General features: G+C 32.4%; 1 protein-coding gene across 2 annotated transcripts in view; it reads left to right on the top strand.

The window, feature by feature from the left end:
- Positions 1 to 25,216, top strand: part of LOC106478573 (sex peptide receptor-like) — a 239,866-nt gene that overhangs the window by 118,371 nt on the left and 96,279 nt on the right. Inside the window, exon 1 of one of the 2 annotated variants that reach the window (XM_013939128.2) lies at positions 20,387 to 20,524. The exons of the other annotated variant lie outside the window; for it this stretch is intronic. The gene's annotated coding sequence lies outside the window, so the exon portion shown is untranslated. Of the gene's footprint in view, positions 1 to 20,386; positions 20,525 to 25,216 lie in introns of those variants that run through there. 2 annotated transcript variants of the gene reach the window in all.

Consider the following 25,216-nt stretch of genomic DNA (forward strand, 5'->3'; position numbering starts at 1 on the left):
AAATAAATAAGAAAAAAATGGACCAACATTACAAAAAGGTTTTGTCTAAAAAAGGTCGAAACTTTTAACATTTGCTGTCATGTTAAACTTATATTAAAGTTTTTCTTCATTACCCATTTAAGCCGTCTCCAGCCATTAATAGCATCAGTTAGTTACCAAGTATGTGAGATTCGTGACTGTCAGTGTCGTGTTGGCAAGGAAACTGCATTTTTCAACAACACAAGAGTAAAATAATATAGTTGATGTTTTTGACCAAGACTGAGATGCTGTTGTCGAGACTGAGTTACATTCAAGTGCCAAGCAGATTACACTTCGTCAACAATTAATTTCATGTAATGCACACGTAATACAACTGACACTTTATCAATACAATCTACAATAATGAAAGACGATCACGTAAATGACTGCTGTTACCCGTATGAGTTCGTATATGTTATCGATATGTTAATAATATGTTAATTTTTTACAATTATTTCAAAAGTATTTAAAACAAAATATACTATTATTGGTGTATAGGTTTGTACGTGTTAATGGCCAACATGTCACGAGTTACTATATTTTAAGAAATTAACCTGTCACAAGCGAGGTATAGTATATATTATTGTATTTGCCGAAACGTTCATCCAAGTCTGATATGTATTATCTTAGGCTCTTACTCTCACCCTTTACTTGCACAACCTAAATGTTGAAAATTTCAATTAATTCTAATTTGTCTCCTTTGTATTTCGTTACTATTTCCAAAGTTTAATTTGAAAGATCTGACAAACAGTGTTAAAATTATTACTGCCGTAAATGCTAATATTACCAAAATATAACTGCATTTAGAAGTTGATATTATAGAAACACCTGTTTATTCTTTGTATATGTTTCTGTATTTTACAAAGGAACATGGAGATAAACGTATCAACAAATTACTTTTTAGTATAATGAAAATATGTATGTTTTGAAATTGTAAATGGCCAATTAAAATTAAATAGTAAGTTGCATATTTGTAGTTACACAACTAGTTTGAATCTATTTCACATAATCAAACTGTATTCTCATATTTCTTAATCATTGAAATGACTGGAAAGGAAAACTACCGATTGTGTTTTTCATATTTTAATATGTTTGTTTGTAGTTAAACTCAAAGCTTCACAATGAGCTATTTGCGCTGTGCCCATCACGGGTATAGAAACTCAATTTTTGGCGTGATAAGCCTTCAGACGTACGGCTGAACTACTGGGGGTGTAACCTGTGACAGCTTTTATGAAGCCTCTTTTCTTAAAATTAAAACAACAGAAATGAACAATTCATCCCCATTTAAAGTACTTCGTTTCTGAACTAAATTTACAATTTAAAACGGCTGAAGAGCCTCACTAATTCATTTAAATTGCCCAACTACATGAATTTTCTATGTTGTCTAACGATTTAATTATGAATTATGTATATTAAACGTGTACAAAGTATGTGAACTACTATTTATAACATTTTAATAAACTGGAAATACTCCACATTTCCGAATAAATTCGTGTAAATTAATGAAAATAACCAGTCTGCTGTACAACGCTACTAAATATGCAACCGTTCAATTCCCAAACGTTGACAATGTTATTTTAATCAGGACTTTTCATTTTTCAACATAATTTGTATGTTCCTGTTTAACTTAATTTTCTTATTATTGTTTTATGAATTTATATTTTTAACATATTAATAAAATTTATTTATCTGCAAAGAAAAAGGCTATAAATCTAAACTCAAAAAATGTAAAAAAAAAGTTTTTTAAAAGAATATTTACAATTCAGAGGTTCTGAGCACATGCTGCAATAACGTTCACGTTTGTTACTCATAGCTATCATAAAGCAGATATGCTTTCATCTCAGGAAATCGAGCATTTTCCCTGGTACTGGGTAAAAGGCCTCGTCTGCACAGGGTTTGGCAGACATAATGTAGTTGACACATTACTATTCTGTACCTTCACTCATAAGTTCTTAAAGTTCCTTATTTTTTCTCATAAATGTGTATTTTTCTAATGTACGTGGCATTAACAGCTGATACTCATCTTTCTAGGTAAAAACTTTTATAGCCTTTAACATTCCTCTGTTGATGTGTTTTCTATTTCAAATAATCAATATACAGAACGTCACATTTGCATCCACAATTCTCAATGAAAAGAACACTGAAACATGATTTTAATAAGATATTGCCGTTTTTTATAATTATGTATATTTTTTTAAAATTGAAATAATTGAAATCCTAATAACATATTTTAAATTATTATTATTACACATAAAGCTTAGCGTGAATATTCAAGACATGAGTTGTGATGTCTAATATCATTATTCTGACTTATTTCTTTGTATTAGAGCAAAACCACATAGGGCTATCTGCTGTGTTCACCGCAGTGAATCGAACCCCGTAATTTAACGCTGTAAGTCCGTAGAGGTTACGTTGTTTCCCGTGGTTTCTCTTTAATCCTTCCTGATCTTCTTATACCCCAGTACGTCAAATACAAATTATTGTATTTAGTTTTGAAGTACAGATAACTTATGTTTCGCGTTTCTTAACAGAGTTACTTATTCGATGACGTTAATATAAGATGATGCGACCGACGATAGGTAATACCTTCCTATATCACTATAATCAACCGTTTGAAAAATGGCCCTACGAAGTGAAACCATTCCATTATACAGTGTCGATGAAATTTTGTTCTAGATATCATGCACCTAACTTCTAGAATATTTAAACTTATGTCACTCTAACAAAAATTTTACTTACGAAACCGTCTGTTTGTTTGCTTTATTGCTAAGCAAAAAATACACATGGGATACCTGTGCTGTGCCTACTACGGGTATTGAAACCCGGTATTTTTACGTTGTAAGCCCTCAGAGGATTCTAATGAAACTGATAACAGCCTTTGTCTACCCTTCTTGTAAATCGAGAATGTAATGGTTTTCCACGCTTAAATACCGCAAGAAAACCTTCACTAGCTATCATACGCTCCTCGACAGCTCATCCCCTAACTACAAACCTCATCTGGTCACTTGCCAACTAAGTTAATACAACATATAACAAATTTAAACAAAATCGCTATCCTGCCACTTTTCTAGAAATCATCAATCGTAATTTTTTGAATAAAAACTTTGACCACTTAGCAGCATTAAACGCATTGCTGTCCCAAAATGTTCAGTTTATTCATTTTATGCCTTTCTTACAATCCACATAATTTAATTCTTAGAAATCAATTCATTAAGCTGTTAGTAAATATTACACCGAAGTTCTATTTTGAATTGTCTTTAAACGTTCATGTCGAAAAACACTTATATTTTCTATTCCAATGACCGTATACATATGAATTTCGAACATAATTAGTAAATTTTTATCATCTCTTTATGTATCACTGCTATCCACACATACAGGCAAAGCACTCGATCATAATTTCAGTAACATATATCAAAGGTTTTGCTACTAGTCGCATATATTTAAAATAAATGATGAAATAGAGTCTGGTTATTTAACAAAGTATTCATAGCTTATATAATAACTCAACTTTATGTTAAGTTACGCCTATTTTATCTAATTTTTTATGTTATGTAGGCAGATTTATTTATCTAATCTGTGTTTTGCAGCATGTCAGAAAAAACCAATTGTTGTGATGTTATCTCGCCCATTCCTACCTTGCTTCTATACTTTTTGGTGCTCCTGTTCCTACTTCCTAATTTTGTATATAAGATTATTTTACACTTGTCTCATAGATTTTTTTGTTACTAATTCTCGAGAGTGACTCTTGGTTTTAGACATATCCTTTTCGTAGCTTTACTTAGAACTACTTCTCAACATTTTCTGGCTTTTGCTGATATTTTTGCTATAGTTTTTCTTCCATCTAGCCGGAATGGAAGCCTTTTCTTTGGCTGGATTGATAATTAAGGCTTATGTCGCATATTCAGCGTTACTGTTTTTAACCTTATCTCTATTCTTATAATGATGCTATATTCACTGGTACAAAAATTGTAAGGTTATCAAGATAAGATTTTCTCCTTTTCTCTCGTTTTGTTTCCTTTAAAGGCATATTTTAAAAATTGCACTGTTTCAAGTACAATCTTAGATGTCAATAGGTTATAATTAGTTTTAAAGCTATGCAAATGTAAATTATACAACTTATCATTCTTGTTTCCAGTCCAGAGCATTCAAGCAAAGCGGTGTCAGTCTTTGGCACCATCTTACGCACCGACTGCTATCACAGATTTGTCTTTGTCCAACACAGAACCTTTGAGCCAGATGTATAGAACGAAAAACTTTGCTTTTAAAGGTTAGATCATAATTAAAACCTGGATTTAAAGAACCTACGTAGTCCGCGTTTTTTCATCTAGCAATCGTGATATGAGGGTGTATTGTTACTTGGAAAGTCACAGAGTGTGCTCGTAATCATAGAATATGACTACTAGTGTATTGTTAGCTCGTTAGTAGGGTTGCAGAATGGTTATTGTTTTCATTTTTTATTACCAAGGTTATAAGTAAAAATAAGAAAAGCGCTTTCAGCCAAGGTAGCGTAATTTAATCGCGTTCATTTAGATTTGCCTAAGGTGAAGGCAAAAGAGAGCTACGCCTTTACAACAACATCAATCAGTCAGTAAGATAGTCAGATAGGCAATTTTGTAGTTTTGTGAAATTTTTGTTTTTACTATACCGACTATCTCAAGTGCTTTGGCGGCTTGTTACTCTGCAATTGGTTCGTTTGGTACACAACGGTGTTTCTAAAGTGCTTATAAAGTTTCGTTTATATGCTGTTTGCAGTGTGTTTGGGATTTTAATTTGTATTGCACATATTACACATCTGGCCCATTCCCACTATAGCTATTACTGTACTTATGACACATATAATCTAAGGACAATAAGGGAACTTCTGGTCTATTTATGCCGTCAAATCCAGTTTTTATAATTTAAATAATTACCAATCTTTCCCTTAAACTCCACAAATTCACTGCATCCATCACGTGTGAAGGCAAACCATTCCAATAGCCAATCACTTAAATAAAACTGTCCTAACTGAAAATGCCTCTTTCCTACCCTGCCATAATTTATATTTGTGTCTCCTATCCCTCCCATTCTCACCACTAAGTACGAATAAAAATGATGCATCAACACTATCAGCTCCCTTAATACTATCAAACACTACCATCAAATCCCCTCTAACTCTTCTTTATTCAAGAGAAAATTTCAGAGATCATCACTTTTCCATTCCAGGTATCATCCTAGTAGCCCTCCTCTGAACCCTTTCGAACAATTTAATGTACTATGGTAAAGCACCCAAGACAATACTGCAAATATGCCCTAACCACTGACCTATACAATGAAATTATAACCTTTTTGGACTTGTATTCAATATTTCTGTAGGCACAACCTGAAATTCTATTTGTCCTACCACTAACAAGAGCACCATGATTGAATGGCTTAAATCACTGATCAATTAAACCAAGATCATTTTCTTTCCTTACACTATTAAGGTTATTCCCATCATAATGTTATTCAAAATTCAAATTATGATATCCCAAAATAATTCATTACATTACCATAAAGATGTAAACCATAAAGAGCAACTGTCTTAACACTGAGTGCTGAGGTATTCAACTTGTGACATTACTCTAATTTGACTAAACTCCATTTATAACAACCCTCCTTTTTCTTCCATCAAGCACATTTTCTATCCAATCAGTCTATCTATCTCCCACATCTAGAGATGTATTTTAAAAAGCTTTTTAAATGCCTTCTGAAAATCCAACTGTACCAAATTCACACTCACAACCCCATCTACATGAGCAGTAACATCTTCAAACAATATCAAATAATTATTAAAGCAAAATGTTCCGCAAGTAAAATCAGGCTGACTATTTAACAAAATTTTAAATGTGTATTAAACGACTTTGTGAAACATATTTTATAATACTTTCAAAACATTTCCCATCACTAATGTAAGACTAATAAATGTATAGTTATTGGGAAAATTTGTATCACCTTCCTTAAAAAGATAAGTAGCATTAAACAACTTCGAATGATCTGTCACCTGCCCACGATTCAAGAACATACAAAATTAGTAGCAATTGGCTCACATATCCAATTCATAAACTCCTTCAATACCCCTGAGGAAATATTATCTGGTCAAGGAACTTTCTTTCGTCTTCCCACTTTTTTCTTATGAATCTCAGAATTAATGTGGTCACCTTGTTTGATTTTTTTTTCATTTAGCAACTGTCTAGGGTGAGGACTATTGCTAAAATCTTCATTAGCAAAAAGTGAAAAAAGTAGAATTTAATAGCCTAGCCATCTCATAATAATCAAATATGAACTTTTATGTATCATTCCTGAAAGGCCATACTCCCATCCTCACATTTTGCTTACATTAATATATCTAAAGAAATTCTTTCTATTTCTTTCTTTTCAGTCTAAATAGTCATGAATAATTACTTTTACGCGTTAAGTGTGAGGCCTTACAACGCTAAAAATCAAATTTTGATATAAGCGATGGGCACAGCACAAAATAGGCCATTGTGAAGCTTTATGGTTAATAACAAAAAAGTTTATATTACATTATAATAAACAAAGTTTTGGTGCAATACATATAACAAATAAAAGTGGCTAGTCAGTTTAGAATTATTAAACTAAGTATTATAGATCCTGAAAATAATTAATGTTCTTTTGTTTCCAAGCGCGTGAGAGGAGCATTTGAAACAATACTCCACTTTATGCTTTAGATAATAAAGAAAAAAAAGGTAGTCAAAGTGTTATTTAGTTAAGTTTTGTGCTTTTCATGGATTAAAGGATTAATAAAAAGCAAAATTATAAATATTATATTTATTCATACGCTCAAGAGACATTTTTTTTTCCTTCGTGGCTTTTAAAAATCATATAAAGACTTTAATCTCCCGAGCTCGATTAGCATGAATACAATAGAGTTCCTCCCCTGAAATACCTGTTTAAGTAACGGCACAGATATTGTGCAGAAAGTGAAATACGCATTTCATTTCAAACAAAGCAAGTTAATTTAATCTTTGTTCTATTTTTTCAATGTTATCTAGGTAAAAGTTATCCATTTTATTTCCTGAAATAAAGAATGTTAAAACTATTTCACAAGCTTCATTAATAATCATAAAAGCATTAATACAAACAAGAAACACAATAACTATCCTTTAAAAATGACTTGAGATAACGAGGTATAAACTTCTGATTAAAATTATTTGTTTTTGACAGAAATTCATTCATTGTGTTTACTTAATCTTTTGATAAATACATGACTTCCTTGTAGCTCGTATGTACGACAGCAGATAGATATTTTCACCTCCATCTGGTTTTGGCAAACATTACTTCTCTAACAGGACTATTTCTCAAGTATGATTAACTTATTTTATATTCTACATTGAGACGATTTTACATTCAACTCTTGTTAAATTACAGTTCCCGCTTATGCTTGTAAATTTCTTTAGTATGCTACATCTCATCGTAGAATATCTGAAACATTAGTGGCTAATATGCCAATTCCTCGGCAGTTGAATTTCCTTCACGAGATTTATTATACAAGCATGATAGTTCTTTCAAATGTTAAAGTGAAAAAACACAATAAACTTAGGCTATCGTTCTATGATGTCAAACTTTTGGTTACACCAGATTAAAATAACATACAATGAATATATCTAATTAGTTATATATATACATATATATATATATGCTATTATATCATGTAAATCAGTGGCTGGCTAGCCTGTCGGGAAACTGGTAAATTTTCTGGCAGGTTTGCTATTCCCATGGGCTGGTTATGCCATAATATGCCCCCATACTCTCTACAGTTACTTGCTGTACAAGTTTGATATATTTAATTTGAAACTCCACTTTTTTTAATGCCCCAGGTAGCTGTGTATTATTAATTAGTTGCATAAAACTCTATAGCCTATTGATAAAACCATACACGTCAACCTCATCGTGTAAAAATATTTCATAATGTAATAAAAAAAATGCTGAATTCTGCTACAAGGTGGAATACCCACAACAGGGTATAACAATACTTAAATGCTTTAATAAACTTTTAGGGATTTTATCACGTTTCAACATTTTTATCTTTTGTTTTAGATTGTCAATATGGGCACTAACAATTCAAAGAAGAAGGTTAACACAGAAACATGAAACTGCTACAAGTAAAAGCGAAGACGTGTTTGAAATTAATATACCTAAGAAAGATATATATCAAGTACAATAGACGATGAATTTTTATGAACATCATAGCAAAGAAGAACGCCAAACTGAAACGAATTTTCATCGTTTAGAGAAACTTTTAAATGTCTTTGAGTGAAGTAACAGACGGTTTTTGAATTATTTTTCTATGTACCTAGAAAATATCCATGTTATCAGCGATTCAAATTCGTCACAGATTTCACACCTTCTTTGATGTATATTGGCTTTAAAAATGTTGTACATTGAAGCATTTCTTAATCAGTAATTTATAATATTTATACTTCAAGTGTTAAATATATGTTCAGAGTAATTACACGGGCTTGCGAATTTAAGCTTCATAAAAGTTGTTTTAGTTTTAAAAACGGATTTTCTATAATTCAGCTACGCAGATTTCGAAAATAATATTACTTCTTTTTCTATGGCGTAAGGATTTTTTTTACAAATAGGTTTGGTTGTTTGTAATTATACACAAAGCTACACGATGGGCTATCTGTGCTTTGCCCATCACGGTTATCGAAACCCGGATTCTAGCGTTGTAAGTCCGCAGACATACAAATCGGGAAGAAAATAAAACTCTTAATTAGATCAAATTATTATTTCGCTTACCACAATCAACATTTTTTATTAATATGTTAACAAAAATACAAACAAACTAAAGGAAAGGGAAGAACATTGATGTTAAACGAATATGCACTTTCATTCATCCTGATTTTTGTGTGTGAAATCTATGTCTTTTAGTCCCAAATAAACGTGTTGTGTCTTTCGTTTATGTATTGCGTTATGAGGTTTTGTGAAAAATCTGTACGTGATGAAAAAAAAATTGATATCATTTTCGGATTCAGAGTACAAGAATTACTGTATAACATGTAAAAATGTCAAAAACTCGCAGGCCTGTGTTATTAGCATATTTTACTAGTACGGACATTAATCATTATATATTTTCTAAACCTAATTATTAGTCCAAAGTCTTGAGGAGCAGCATTGGGAAACTGCTGTTCTTGATTCTTATATTCTCTTGGTCTTCGTATTATTCTTTAGTCAGTTATACTTGTTCATAAGTTTTATTATTAAATTTTCCAATTTTCAACTAGTGAGACCAAGTAAAGTTTATTGACTTTAATTATTTATCTGATGGTGAATGACGGTTTCAGCGCTTCATAGGCTATATAATGACGTTGAATGAAATCGCCACTGCGCTGCCAAAGCGGAAGTGGAAGGTGGCCTGTAAGCTTACTGTCACTAAGGCCACTTTTTTTTTCCTAAACACTAACAGGCACCTGCCTATAGTGAAACTACATACTTTTGAAAGAGGAAAGATTGTAAGTTGCTGAAGATGCAACGGTCGCAACGCTTGGTGACCAAATATACAGTGCATAAGGAGAGAGAATACCAGAATAACATCTAAAACAATTAGATATGTCAGACTGGGTAATCATGCTCTTTGTGTTAAATGTTTTTAAATGTGTTACCCCAACAGGATATGTCTTGTAGAATATACTACTCATGTACATTTTGATATTAACAGTATCTAATCAAAAACACCATAGGTGTAAAGAAAAAAATGTGGCCAGAAAAAAAGATGGAGTGTGCGACTTAAAGGAATGTGGCGGCCAAAGTAGTAGCCACTTATAGTGTTGATAAGAATTTCACAGCAAATTTTCATTCATAAATTAGCCAGGCCACGTTTCTGTTCAACTTAGGGCATAATGGTGTGTAAAACAAAGTACGCGTCCTCGCTAATTAATGAATGAATATTTGCTGTACAATTCTTATCAATGCTACAAGTGTAGCTACCAATTTGGCCGCCAATTTTAATTTCATTCCTTTAAGTCGAACACACTATTATTTTTTGGGTGCACTTTTTTTACACCTAAAATGTTTTTGATTAGATGTTATATACATGACATTGTTTTAGAAAACTTTGAAGCATAAATCAAGTTAGTTAAGCTGTTGTTATAGTTATTGAAATTATTTATTCTAATAACGCATTTTCAAAATATAAGTTACGATAATCATGCTATAATGTGATTAAAACCTAACATTATTTTTATGTATTTCTGTAAATGTATTTGGACTTTATGCTTCTGTGCATAATCTTAAATAGACAAGTCTGTTTTCGTGAAGGAATCTGTATACTAGTTGGATATATGGAAAATGTTAATGCTTATACCGGGCTAGTAGGAAGCATCTCTCACACGGATTTATGTCTTCCTTTAATGATTTGTCTTGTTAAGTACATTGGTAAGTAACAGATACTTAATATGATTTTAGATATTGAATAAGAAAGAACTACAGACTCTTGGAAATGTTCTTAAACCACTTATTATATCACTGAACAGGCTAAAATTATATACACGAACGTTGGCCTGACAGTTCGTTGTTCGTTTGTGTGTTGTTGTTTTTTCTTTTAATTCTGTGCTAGCCGTCCCCAATTTAGCAGTGTAAGACTAGAGGGAAGGCAGCTAGTCATCACCATCCACCACCAAAAAAACGGGATTATCTTATAGTTTGAACTTATACTTTCCCATCTTCGTGCTTTGACATAAAAGTGTAAAATCCTAAATTATTGTGAAAATATAAAATGCTAGATCACTAATAAAAATTCTGCAGCACTTCTTTCGTTGATCGGTATTAGGTTTTTGTTGAATCAAAAGCGTTTCTTTGTAATTCGCAGCATCACCTCACTTTCAGTAAACCTTGTGATCCTGAATACTGATAAGAACACTATCACATCACAATCACAGTGAATGTGGAAAATGAGTCGATCCTTCGAATGAAAAAAGACACTCCTACCCTAAAAAAAATACTGAATAAACAAAAACATACTATTGAACTTTCATTAGCGGTATTACGTAGTTGATAAAAAATTTTACAATTAGTCAGAGTAATATTATAAAATTGCATGTGACCCTTTTTAAACATAATTCTTGTGGTTACATGTAAAAATGTATACTGATTCAAAATCGTGTATTTGCGTCGTAAAAATAACCGATTATTTCCTTTATAGTTTACATTTTTTTATTTTTTACTGAATTCACTAAACGAAATTTGCCTGACGTTGTATACTGTAAGAACGAAGAGTAAAATGATATTTAGAATTAACAGATAAGTAAAATATTACGTTTTCAAAAATGTTTACTAGATATTAAAATTGTTATTGTGAATAAAAAACGTGATGATGAAAGGAATGCGTAACTGTTCTTGTTTTTTTAGATAACTGAACTACGTAAACAACGAAAGGCAGTTTGCCGTTTATGTATATGTTTCCTTATAGTAACGCCACATCGGGGTATCTGCTGTGTCTACCAAGGGGAATCGAACCCCTAATTTTAGCGTTGTAAATCCGAAGACTTAATGCTGTCCCACCGGGGGACGTCCGTGTTTAATATCAGAAGTAAGCAATTTCTTGTACATTTCCCTGCTCTCACAATTACTTGATGTGGTATTTCTCGTACGTGTACTTGTGGATTCTGGCAACACACTTGATAATACCTGAATATTGTGAATCACATTGCAATAATGCATTCCTGATGTTTACTTGTGCTATTTGCAAACTTTCTAAGTTCTTATTTTAATCCCTAAAATTCTGAACATTTTTATTGCAAATTCAGAAATACAAAAAAGTCACTATGTTAGTTTTAGATTCTTATGGTGTATCGGAAAGAAAATATAATAAGCCATTTCGATTTTTATTTGTAAATTTCCAAAATACAATGAAGTCTATGAGGTATATCGTGAGTGGTAGATTTTTTAGCATAAGGCCATATTATTTTTGTTTTCTATAACTAAAGTTTATTCTCAAACAATTTTTTTCGAAAATGAGATATGTTGTAGGCAATTCTATCATAATTTTACACGGAAATATCACATATCTATATAAAACAGCTAAAACGTTTTAGGTATGTTGCTGTTACGTTTTTCCAGTGCTATTTAAAAACAAAACAACAACATTGAACAAAATGCACTTTCCTCAATAGCTAGAATGTTTGAATTCGTTACACCTACCTAAAAAATAAACATTGGACATGTCACCTTTCTTATAATTATAAAACTTCTAGTCTTGGGCCATAACCAGTGTCACTTTTCCTCTAGGTTCCAGGCTGCTCTTCCTACAACATAGGACTTGCTATATTTCCTTTAGCTACATGGTAATTCCGATTTTTCTTCACGAAATATTTTCTGACAAACCTCCAGTTATTCTGTAGCTCCTTACCAATCCTCACAGCGAAATCAGTGAACTTGAAAATACCACAGATAAAGTAAGGGGAAGAAAATATGGTGACATGACTAGAGAATTTTTTTGTTATGGTGTGTTTATATTTGTCTTAACAAGTGCTCTTCCAATCTCTTGAGGTAGTGAATTGAATCTTTAAATAAATAAAACTGATATTTTTCACGAATTGAAGGACTCATATCCATAGGCACTGATTAGTAACGACTATCAGAAAGAATATTTGGGTTCAGAAGAAGTCCTTTTCTGGACTTTAGTCGTTACTGTGAAGATCCATGACATCTTTATCACTGCATCTTCAGCTCAGTAAAGGGAATCTAATCAAAAACACCGTAGGTGTGAAAAAAAAGGTGAGAATAACCACAACGGTTTGAGGTTGGTGAGACAAAGATCTAATGGAATAATCTTTATAAGACTCATAAGCATTTGCAACCCAGAGTAGTCCTACCCTCAACTGTGATTATACGAGCGGTATACTCAACGAGGGTATACTCGTGACCATCAAAGAGAGAGAGAGACTGGAGATGCTGCTGCTGGACTACATCCATTCACCAGCATAAGGAGAGATAGCAAGCCAGGACTGGTGATGGTGGATCCATGGGGCAACACTGAACCTCTCTAGGCCAGGAGGTATTCTGCCAGGGTAACAATGATTCAAGAGTCATAGAATATCGATGGATGAATCTGATAACTCAACATTCCATAAACCGAGGGCAAGAATCTAACTCTCGTTCAATTATAGAAGTCTCTGTGTAAGCCGACTCCACTACATCCCTGATGTTTAGGACATCACAACCCAGAACATGTATCATCATGAAGTTCATCCAAGTGCTGGAAAAGTTCAACCAAATCAGAAACGACTTGCCCAGTGATGATGGTACAAACTTGAGCAGAGGACGCTCCCACAGTGTTGGACAACAATATAGGAGCATACGCATTGATTGTTGTACCTTCTCTACCCATCAACAGGTATTAAACCCAACCCGTGTGGTTATGGAATGTGAAACTACTGACAATGCCCCCAACTGAAATTAATATGCCCCTTAAACTTCAGCAAATAGTGGCATTAAAGAGTCGTTGACCAAAAAAAGCTGACAAAGTTTTTAGGAGATTTTGACTGTGTGTTTGCAAGTGTTTGAATAAAGAATATTTCACTGTGTAATACATTGTTTCCAGTCTCTTTCTATGCTTCAAACTCAATCAAATTTGTGATAATTCAGAGCTTGCTGCGTGAAACATATTCTGACGGACTTCTAGTTAATATGCAGCTCTTACTTAATTAGTTAGATGGAAATCACTGACTCGAAAAATGGCAGAATACATGAACAAGAGCTTCATAATCATTCATATGTCTAAAAACACATTCTGAAATACTGTTAAAGATGGAGTTTTGTTCAGTATTGGTTTTCAGAGGCTATCCCCATGGAGCTGGAGCTGTTGATGATGTATTTCTTTATGATTTCCGTTTAAATATAATTATCAACTTAACTTTATCATTTACTAGGAAGGGTACTTAAAAACATTGTTAAGGCTATTTAACGTTGATAATACCACGAGGTACAGAGAACAAATTAAAAGTGTAATGATTTATAGCATATTTAGTTTCCCTAGAGCTAAAGTTTGAGCGTGACTTTGCAGATATAGACTGATCAATTGTTACTAAAAAGGCATAATCTTGGCTTTAAATGATCAACATTATGCTTATAAACAACATTATCATTCCGATGTAACACAAGTATTTGTAGATTCATTCCATTAGAAAAAGAAGAAGACAAAATCGTTCATTATGGCACAGACTATTATGTGAACATCTAGCTCAAAGCTCCTGTACCCCAATGGGTTAGTCGAATACAACCGTATAATACTTAAAAGTAGGCATTGTACATGTAATCTATTAGACCAGTGTATACAAGTCCCAATCTTATACATGCCTACTTGAAAAAAGTGATTACAGAGAAAGCTGTTGATAGGTTAAATGTAATAATTATCATAGCACACTTTCGGGCACTTTTAAATTAGTGTTTTAACACCTAACTACTTTTTACTAACTAAATGAATTAATTTCTTTTCGATAGATACCACAAGAAATTTTACAGGACCTATATTTCCTGAATGTTTGCATTTAAATGTCCATGTTTTTTCTACACAGAACAGGTGATGCAGATATACGACTGATGATGCTGCTAATCGACTGTGCATGGTATTTTTATATAACAATGTATGATTCTATACGATGTGTCGAACAATGTTACTTATTTAACATATATATTGATAGACATAGACATTGTTACTACAAAAAACTGAAGTAAAACTTCTGTCATATGTGAAAATCACAGAATAAATTCCCTAGAAAAAATCAGTTTCGTATAAAGGAAAGAATGCTCAAGCTTCTTAAACTTGTGAAAAAAAGTTTTACAATCTGCTTTTTAGACACTTACATGGATAAATAGCGAAAGCTAAATATAAGCCGAAATGCTCAGCATAATCAATATGTTCACACTTCTCTTGCACGAACTCAAGTAATGAAGTGAGCCAGCTTCGACTCCTTCATTAAATGATACAAGGACATGTCTGAGAATAACGCCAAAGAGAAATCATGAAACCTTAATTAAATTCGGACTGAAAAGTGAGACTATTAGAAGATTCTATTCTGATATGTTATTAGCCATAATCATTCTGGAGTTATTGTTTATTGAGAACAAATTATAAATCAAAATGCTGTCATTGAATGAACTGCTTTTTTGAGTACATACAAACCTGTATATAAAGAGCTCACATGTAAACAACATTGTCAGTGATGGGAGCTAATAGGTTATTAAATGTGAATTATTAAATATTAACCTTTTATATGGTCAAAAATTATTGATGATTGAAAATCTGACACAATCATATAAGACTTCTAAGGTTGATAATATAATTAACCATTTCTTTTGGAAAATGATTAAGAGTTTTTATTTCTGTTTCTCAAATGGCGTTTCAAAAAGGCCAAAAGGGGCTCAGTTGGATTCAGTTTTTAACCATGGTTAGCAGTTACTATTAGTAACACTGTTTAGAATATGTCTAAAGCCAAAACTAGAAACACTCAACACTAGCATCCCCGTGGAAATCAATATACGACATCCCTCTTCAATCAGTTGGTAATAACGCTTATACACTATAAGCGAAAGTACCCGTTCCCAGTGACGGGAAAAGATTGAGTTAATCTATCAATTTAAGTTAATTCATGGACTTTAAATGTTTAATTGTGTTGCACTCTTGGTTTCGCTCACCGCAAAAAGCAATTGTTGAGAATTTCAATCATGCTAAGAGCCGTTCAATAATAACATGCGGTAAATCTACATTTTTATTCTTAAAGTTACGTCACACTGTGAAATGTGAATGCTAGTGCTTGCGGAATAAAATTTGGCATCAAAATTATTCATGCCTGTTCTTCGGTCATTTTTAAAAGTGAATGTTAGGCTTTGCCTGCGTGCGCAAACGGGAGACAGACAAATGCTCGGACATACATCATGGTTCGCAATATATGTATATATATGATTATTTTCATAATATACATTTAAGTACATATAACTAGAAGTAATTATAAGCAAGATTTTGCTTTATTACTAGCTTTTGAAATATCACTGTGATCTGGTGTATACATTTTCATTTCCCAAACTTTAGAAGAGACAGATTTAAATATCCTTATTTTAGAATACACTACAACATCCATACTATTCTATAAATTATTGATACTTGCTGGAATATAGCCAGAATTTCTAACAAACAAACTCTCTATAGTGGAAGTGTTTAAGTTAGAATCCTAAGAAAATATTCGTAGTTTTAAGTATTAAGTATTTTAGGTCCGACTAGGACATGCATTATATTCAGAAAAACAAGCAGACACACTTTGCCTGACAGAGTTTAATTAATCACACAGTAAATTATGAAAATAAATGTTGCCAAGTCAAAATATTCAATTTTAAGTTACTACTACTTATGACAAAAAATATTAAAATGAGATAGAATATTTAAACACGTGATAAATAATTGTTAAGCGTTACGATAAAACGTTATGGGGATAAGTTGTCGTAAAACAAGTAAATCTACAAGTTGATTAAGTTAATGAGAATCACATCTCATAATTCCTAAATTACACTTGCATAGGATGTAACGAATTCTGCTTATAACTGAATAAGCACTGATTGTTTTAAGGAGCTATACACCACGAGTAAACCCGAGTTTTAGCGTTATGACCCTGAGATTTACCGCTGTGCTACAGGAGTGAGAAGCTAATTAATATAGGTTTATCTTATTATTCAAATAAAACTAGTGTATAATAAGGTTTTATACCATTAATTATTTAAATAGCTCACATTTTACAAAAAAAAACAATTATTTAGCCAGAAGATAGGCTCGAGTTCCCTTATGTCCTCCTTTTTTGTTTCTTTAGAAACACCACGGCCCTGGAATGACCTGGAGTTTAGGGCATTTGACTAGCAATCTGCGGATTACAGGCTCGAATCCCTTCACGAAACATGCTCGCCAATTCAGCCAATGGGGGTGGTGGTGTAAAAAAGTAAAATAATTGGCTGTAGGTGATGTTGATTAGTTGCTTTCTCTCTAGTTTATCACATTAAAATTAGAAACTACTATCTCAGATAGCCCTCGAATAGCTTTGCACGAAATTCAACAAACAAATATAATGGCATACCAGCTTAAAGAAATAACGCTGGGGCTAGTAATTTAAAAAAAATGCCTAAATGTGATTATAAAAGCCAATTGTCAATACATTGGGAGCTTTTAAAAACATATAAGAGTGACTACACCGTCCTTCGTTGAGACTTGTCACGAAGAAAACTTCGGGATTATGTACAAGTGCGCAAACAAGTTGGTAAACCGAAAACGCTCAACGATGGAACAGGTAGTTATAAGCGTAGCTAGTGGACTTGAACATTGTTTTCTTATACAGTAGGATTAGTCTTCAATTTTAAATTGCTTGGCTCTAAATATTTACTATTTTTAAATGTTAAAAAGATGTAAAAGTTCAATTCTTTACTTATATTTATATTTATATAGCCTACCAGTAATTTAATGAACATCCCCTTCTGAAAGAATATAATTTTATTAAATTAAAAAAAAACATGCAGAAAAGGGTAAAAGATTACGTTAGCATTAAGTGGATCTGTCGTTTGCGATACTTATGGCAGAATCGTATTTACAAGCTCTGAAATCTAGGCCTAAGAGATTGAATCATCCTCCTGGCGAAGAACTTGTATGAAATTGTCTTTTAGAAGTTTGTCGTTTGGAGACGCTTTCACGGAGAATGATCCAGGATGGACCATACAGGTTTGATAGGGTTCATATCTGGTGGTTTGTCTATTTACAGGAAAGTTTTAATTAAAGCAATTGTTTAGTATCTCGGATTGAATGAAGAGAAGACACCTCGTGGATAAAAACATTTACGAAGATAGGTAGAAAATATTGATCATCAGAAGTAATGTACAGAATATACCACCAGTTGTGATCATCCAGCTTCCACATAGCAGCAACCTACACGATAATATAGCTAAATCTATGTATGTCGAGAATTCTGCAAACGCAGATTTGTTCGAAATAAAAATAAAATCCCGTATTCCAAATGGTAAAAAGGTGGAATAGCATTTGTAATACACACTGCACTCGACGTACAATATTGCCTGAAGGTGAGGATTGACTTCCTTTCAAGCTACTCTGCCTGTGTAGCCTATATTATGAAGTCAACCTCTGACTATATTGGAGTCCATTCATATCTCTTCTGTTATAAATAGCAAACATTGACGCTGGCCATTATCCAAACTTCTCCTTATAGTACGAATAATCCTTTCTGCTGGTTTTAGGTGTCTGGTCTGAAACTTTTTTTTCTGTTGTAACGGGAACTGCAATATCAACTATTGTCGCTACGGGTAGTGGTATTGTAGATCATTTATCGCTTTCACCGCTCTTCCACCATCCAGCTATGAGACCTCGTGAAAGTACGATTAGATCCTAGAATCTATCGTTCGTTTTATGTTCGTTCCTATTTTATGCTTTTTACCGAACTATACCTGCATTTATGCTTCACAGTTATTTACATATGGCTTCGTGTAGATGGTCGATTTCTATTCTTGGACTACGTATATATGTATATATCTTACACGCCATTACTCATTAAATCTGTCGCTCGAGTTTCAGTATTATTAGTGTTTCTAAGCCTACTGGCTTATTCGCATTAGATTTATAGCTTTGATGATATCATGATATATATATATATATATATATATATGTTTATTTAACCAAACCACTTAAAAGTTTTACCACTTTATTAGTATCTTAAAATGTTTACCTGCAATAATTCAAATCCAAACAAGATGAACTGGGTAATGTAAGACGCTGTAGTATTGTAGGGTGTTATTTTATGTAAAGATGGGCCAGTTTTGCGATACAGAGTGATTAACAGAATAAGAACACATAAAACCAATTTAGTTACTTGGAAATTTTAAAATGAAATATAAGGCCTGGATGAACCTTTACACACAGAGATGGCCAATTTATGTTTACCAGTGAAGGTCGTATGACAAACGTATTAGTCCGGTGTGACATAACTTGTAAATCAACAGGAGAATATCACATTTTAATATATTGACAAAAGCTGAAAGATAAGCATGATATCGAGATTCGGTTACTTATTAAATTAAACCAAGAATAGATGCTGACATAAAATATGCAACAAAACAAACATATTACACATGATGTTGTTTTCCTTTGTATACGTCAATTACTTTAATACAAAGCTAAAGACAACCAACTAATTTAAACTACTGGTAATTTCAAAAAGAAGATAATAAGCAGTAAAGTGCTAATGTACCCCAGTAAAGTCTCCCCGTGAATCAGCGTTAGCTTGCTGACTCTTAACGCTAAAATCCGCAGTTTATTACCAGTAGTGGATAGAGAGCAGATAACTTTGCGCTAAAGAAGTAAACAAGCTCAACAAAACTATGCAACTTCAGGTTCTGGTACGAGATTAACCAAAGATATAATTAAGAGTAAATGACATTATTGCATTTTAGCTCTATAAACACTGGTTTTGTTTAATAGCATAGAAAATGAAGTTGACACAAGGTGATAAAGCTTAAAAATATAAAAACTGTATATGCTGATGAGTTCCCCCCTAAAAAAAACAAGCCAAAAATATTCAACATTTTGAAGGTTAAATTAATAATTAAAAATATAATTTCAAACTTTACTTAAATTCCAAGGTACTACAGAAGTTTGAAACGTTGGTGGAATTCGACAAAGGCAACTGAAGGACCTAAAGTTAGTAGTTAGTTTTGCAAATGACCACAAAGAACCTGTACATCATTTCCACATGTTAGTCTATCTGAGCCACAGGAATACGTAAAGTGTATATAGTACTTGTACCTCGCCAGCTAATGATGAAAATACAGGTAAATGTTTGTGGTGTGCATTTTTACTACAAAGTGTAATTAATTACAAGATTGAAAAGGAACATGTTTCAACAACTAATAATCAGGTACAGTATTTCAACAATTTTATTAATAATATGTTTTAAGCCCTCATTATCACAACAACTAAAATTTTACACTGATGGTATTTCCTTATTTGTTTCTAATAATTTAATGTTTCACATGAATTGTATGTTAAGAACGTTGCTACTTACAGTTGTCTTGCTATCCAAAAATGTAGTACGTTAATCTCTTAGTAAGTTTCAACGATTTTAACAAATTAATCTATTATTTCCTCCTTTGTTGTTTTAAATGATTAATCTTCATTTTTGCAAGTACGTAAGAACGTGATGTACTTGAATAAGATGGATTTGTTTCTAGCTTTCTATAAGTGGGTAAAACGATTGGAATGCGCAAGCGTGTAACTCGTCGTATATGGATGACAGTGTTGGGTGGAGAAATTGGCGGCTCACGAGCATTAGTAAAACAGAACGCGCCTAGGTTCCCTCAGTGACGAAGAAGACGAGAGAGTGAAGACACTACCAAGCACCTAGAGATATTGTTTTGTTAGTTTCACTTCCAGTTCACCACATCACTTCTTGATAATACAAGGACGACATTTTTATAACAGGTTTGTCCAGCATTTCTTGAAATAACATGCGGTATTATTTAGATATTAAATATTGCTTTACTTTAATATATGATCTATTAAATACGTGAGAAATTACCTTTAACAATAAAATATAATAAATTTAATAATAAAGACTATTATTTGGATCAACTGACCTTGCACATCGAACAATATAAAACAACATGCATTATGCTGCCATCCAGAATGCTGGAACAAATACTTTCCTGTTACGATTAAACTTCAGAAAGAACTTAGGTAAATTATTCTAAAAACTAGTTAACTTGAAGTATTTTCTAATAAGGTAAACTCGGTTAATTATTGTAAATACTAGTTATTTCGAAGCATTTTAATAAGAATAGTAAAACAGTTCGAGCCGTCCTTAATTTAGCAGTGAAAGACTAGAGGGCAGGCAGCTAGTCATCACCACCCACCATCAACTCTTGGGGTACTCTTTTTACCAACGAATAGTGGGATTGACTGTCACATTATAACGCCACCACGGCAGAAAGGGCGAGCATGCTTGATGGGATGAGGATTCGAATCCGCGACACTCAGAGTGCGAGTCAAGTGCCCTAACCATCTGGTCATGCCGGGCCCGCTTATTAATTATAATAACAATGAAGTCTCACAAAAAATAATTCAGATACAAAACGAAAAATATCGATAAATAAAACCATATTATCTGTTCTATAATGTATGTTCAATTATTCAACCCTATCGCCCTAAAAAATAAATAAAAGACGTGAAAATCGAAGCCATTTCCCTGGAGATTTCTAAATGTGGGAAAATGTATAAAGTGACCCATTGATGATTTATAAAAGAAGTATACTCTTCTACTTTTAGGAGCTCCACATAGTTATTCAAATTACGCAGATTTCCTCTGAAGACAGTGACAAACATCTCACGCAAAATACATAAAGAAACCGGTTTATTCTAGGGATTGTGCCAACAGACTGTGATCCCCTCATGACAGACGTAGAAGAAAATTACTCTATTGATATCACCAATGAGCTTCTGGTAGTTTACCTTTTCTGGCATCTTTTGGAATCACTTTCTATTTTCCAAAGACTCTTGTCTGCAGTTCCTGACAAAGTGACCTTTTAACTTGCAATTGAAATACCTTCTGACCTGTGGTTTACTTCTTTCACTTTCGTAATTGTTATAGCACTCTTAGTTGGAGGGTTGCTTAATGTTGTTATAGCTGGTCTTTTTAAATGAGCAGTTTTATGTTCATTATTTCACTTTAGAAATAATTCCAAAGTGTGCATGATAACATTGCCATATTATATGTCTGTCAAATCTGTTAATGTTTTGACTGGATCATGTTAAATTTGCCTGCTAGTACTACACTGTGTAATTTAATGAGGTAATGGTGTACTTGGAGGAGTCTAGAAAAATCCTGTTGTGATAAGTGGCACAACAGTAGTGGTAGTAGAGAGTGGAGAACAAATAGGTTCTCCTACTCCATATGGTATACCTAACACTATTTGAGGTTGAAATTCTTAAACATAAGTAGAGAGGGCTGTTTTGTTTTGATCCTTGATCTTGCCAGTTCAATTTCCAAATGTCTTATCATTTAGATGCTAAATGAAAAATCATTGATCTACTTCTAAACTTGACTGATATCCTTTTGTGCTTTCAGTTTACTTTATTGGTGCCATTGTATATTTTACTTTGATGTGATTGACGTTGTTTTTTACTTTCATTTGTACTTTCTTGATGTCCTTTTGTACATTTCCTATGGCTTCCTTGATCTTCTGTTTGATTCAATTGATTTTTGTTATTAATTCTTCTTTAATTCTTATATATGATTCTTGTAACTACTATCGTAAATAGATGTCTCTTGCTTCCAAATGAATTTTTCTTTCTCTTGATCGTCTTTTAGTTAAGTCTCTTTCTTCTTTATCTTGTTCCTACTGTTTGATGGTTTTTATTAAATGTTCAATCTTACTTTGAGCACGTAATCATGGAGTTTAGAATAAATTTTATTATTCAAAAATATTCACTCTTCTGACACTTATGTTTTAATGGCTTTGTATTACTGGGGGAGTTATTTTGTATTATTTTTTTTTAAAAAGAAGATTGCGAACTCAATTCCACTTTATGAGATTGAAAATATTTTATTTTTTCGACTACAAGTTCCACAATGAGCATCTTTCAAGTGTAGAAGGCACATTTACATATTAGGTTTTAAACTTTAAGTAAATATAACAATTCTAACTATATTTTAAAACTTTTTGACATAATAGTATTTTATATTTGATGTTTTGCCATATTGTAAAATATATTTAGAACATTTCTGAATGTCTTTGAGGAATCTCACTAGTAAACAATGCACTTATCAGTTTTTTAACGATTTTCTGTCAATCTCAAAGCACAGGTTCTTATTTTCTAAGAAACTATCATATCTTGAAAATACAGTTAACAACGTCCTGTTTCTCTCATAATTATCTTTCTCTGTCTGACTATTTATTACTGCAGGCGTCAATCAACAAACACGCTGTGAGGTCATAAGAGTGGGAACTGCTAATGAATAAAAGATTTCAAAATATAACAAGCAAAGTTTAAGTACCATTGGATAGAACAGAATATAAACTATTTATGTCCGGTGAATAAAACGATGTGAGAAGTACTTTATGGTTTCATCTTGAGAACATGGATAGATGGAGCACCTGCAGAGAAGAACAATAGAATTAAGTGGGCAGTTAAATGACTATGGAACAAACAACCGATCTGGAATTTTCTATAATATTTTAGTTTTTAGTATTTTGTTCACTAAATTAAAAATATATATATATTTGTTTGAAAGTTGTGACAATTTTATTCAATGACAACACATCAGGTAAGCCTTATTAAACTTAAAGAGAACGTTAAAGGAAGCAATACATGTAGGGTACTCGAATATTTATGTATTAAATGTTTACTCTATTCAAACAAGGCACACAAGTAACATAATTTATAATTCATTGAAAATAATGAATATTTATTAGCTATAAATTGTGTTCTACCAAGAATATTGTTGAGAATTTTTTGTTATTGATCTTAACCGTCTCCCAGTGGAACAGCGATAAATCTACGAACTTACAACGTTAAAATCTGGAGTTCAATTCCGCGCTGTGGACACAGCAGATAGCCCAATTAGGCTTTGCTCTAAAACTAACAAACTAACGTAGTATAAGCTGATACCATTATAAAAGGTCAGGCTTGAGGTCGCTGATAAATTTGTCAGTTTATATGGTTTTCTTACGATTTATAGCTGAAGTGGTGACTACTTCAATTGCCAAAATTTAGTTTCAAAAATATTTTAGTAAAAATGAACTAAGTTGAAACTTGTTAGAAATATAAGATTAAACGTTTTGATTATAATTTAAAAAGTGAAACTGTAAAACGAAAGGAAGTGTTTGTAATGGGATTTTTATTTTAATCATCTCCCCTCAAATATTTGTAAATTTCGTGACATACAAAACAGTCGAAAACTATATCAAATGTATGGTTTTCAGCCGATTTCGGGCAATATTTAATAAGTTTGTCCTACATTTCAAGTAACTTGATTGAGTATTTACACTGTAAGAAGCAATCAATATCCGTGGCTCCCTTTCATGACTGGAAAGGATTAAGCCAAAAATGAGTTCATATCAATCTTCACATTAGTTATTTGTGAAAATGTAAGTTGGGTTTTGTATTTTGACGTCACTTATTGTATCTGCTTAAGGTCTATTATCGTTATTGGTCGAAAATGTGCAATAACTATTTAGTCTTAAGTGTAATGTTTTACTTTTTTGTTGGTTGGTGGGTATTTATATAAGTTTGCCTTGTTTGTTAAAGGAAGTTCAAGGTTTTAAGGACTTCCTTATCGTAGATTGTGTTATATTACAACAGTTTGCACTTAGACGTTTCTTTTTAGTTTTAACTACGTAATTCTTATGATGTTGTTTAATTTTATTTTGCCCCATCTTCTACAACATACCTAATAAAACTGTTATATATATGTATCATTTGCTAAATTTATATCATATTATTTTCTATTAGGATTTGCTTTTTCTCAATCACAGATTCTTTTATTTTCTACTCTTTGGTAACCTTTTCAAAATTAATAATTCAATTATTGGAGGTGGCTTAGAACATTATATTAGAGAAAGGTTATGCATTAATTCTCCAAAAGGTCTTTAGATTTACCAAAACGTTACATTTGAGATGAAATAAAACTAACTTAATCTTGAATTGTTAAAATAATGCACAAATTCTGACATTTTTCTAACTTTTTCAGTTTATAATTTTTAACAGTAATTTAAGAAGCAACCATCAAAATAATTTTCAGAGGCTAGTTTTGTATGTCTAAGTTAAATTGAAAATCTTTTCTAGAAATATTATTGTATAAATCAATATATAGAAACCCATACAGAGATGTCAAGTTTCCTGTCTTTGTTGTACTTCGTGATACAGTATATATAAAATATACTTGTCCACAAGTGGTTCAGCGATAAGACTTCAGGCTTATGACGCTAAAAATCGGGTTTCGATACTCATGGTGGACAAAGCACAGATATCCAGCCCATTGTGTGGTTTTTTTTTGCTTAGCAACAGTCAAACCAATCAAATCAAAATATACTCGTGATTAAACTTGAATATTATAAATGAAAAACAATGATTTAGACTGAGTTCGAGTGGCCCGGCATGGCCAGGTGGTTAAGG

Source organism: Limulus polyphemus, unplaced genomic scaffold (genome assembly GCF_000517525.1).
Source record: "Limulus polyphemus unplaced genomic scaffold, Limulus_polyphemus-2.1.2 Scaffold226, whole genome shotgun sequence".
Lineage (NCBI taxonomy): Eukaryota > Metazoa > Arthropoda > Merostomata > Xiphosura > Limulidae > Limulus > Limulus polyphemus.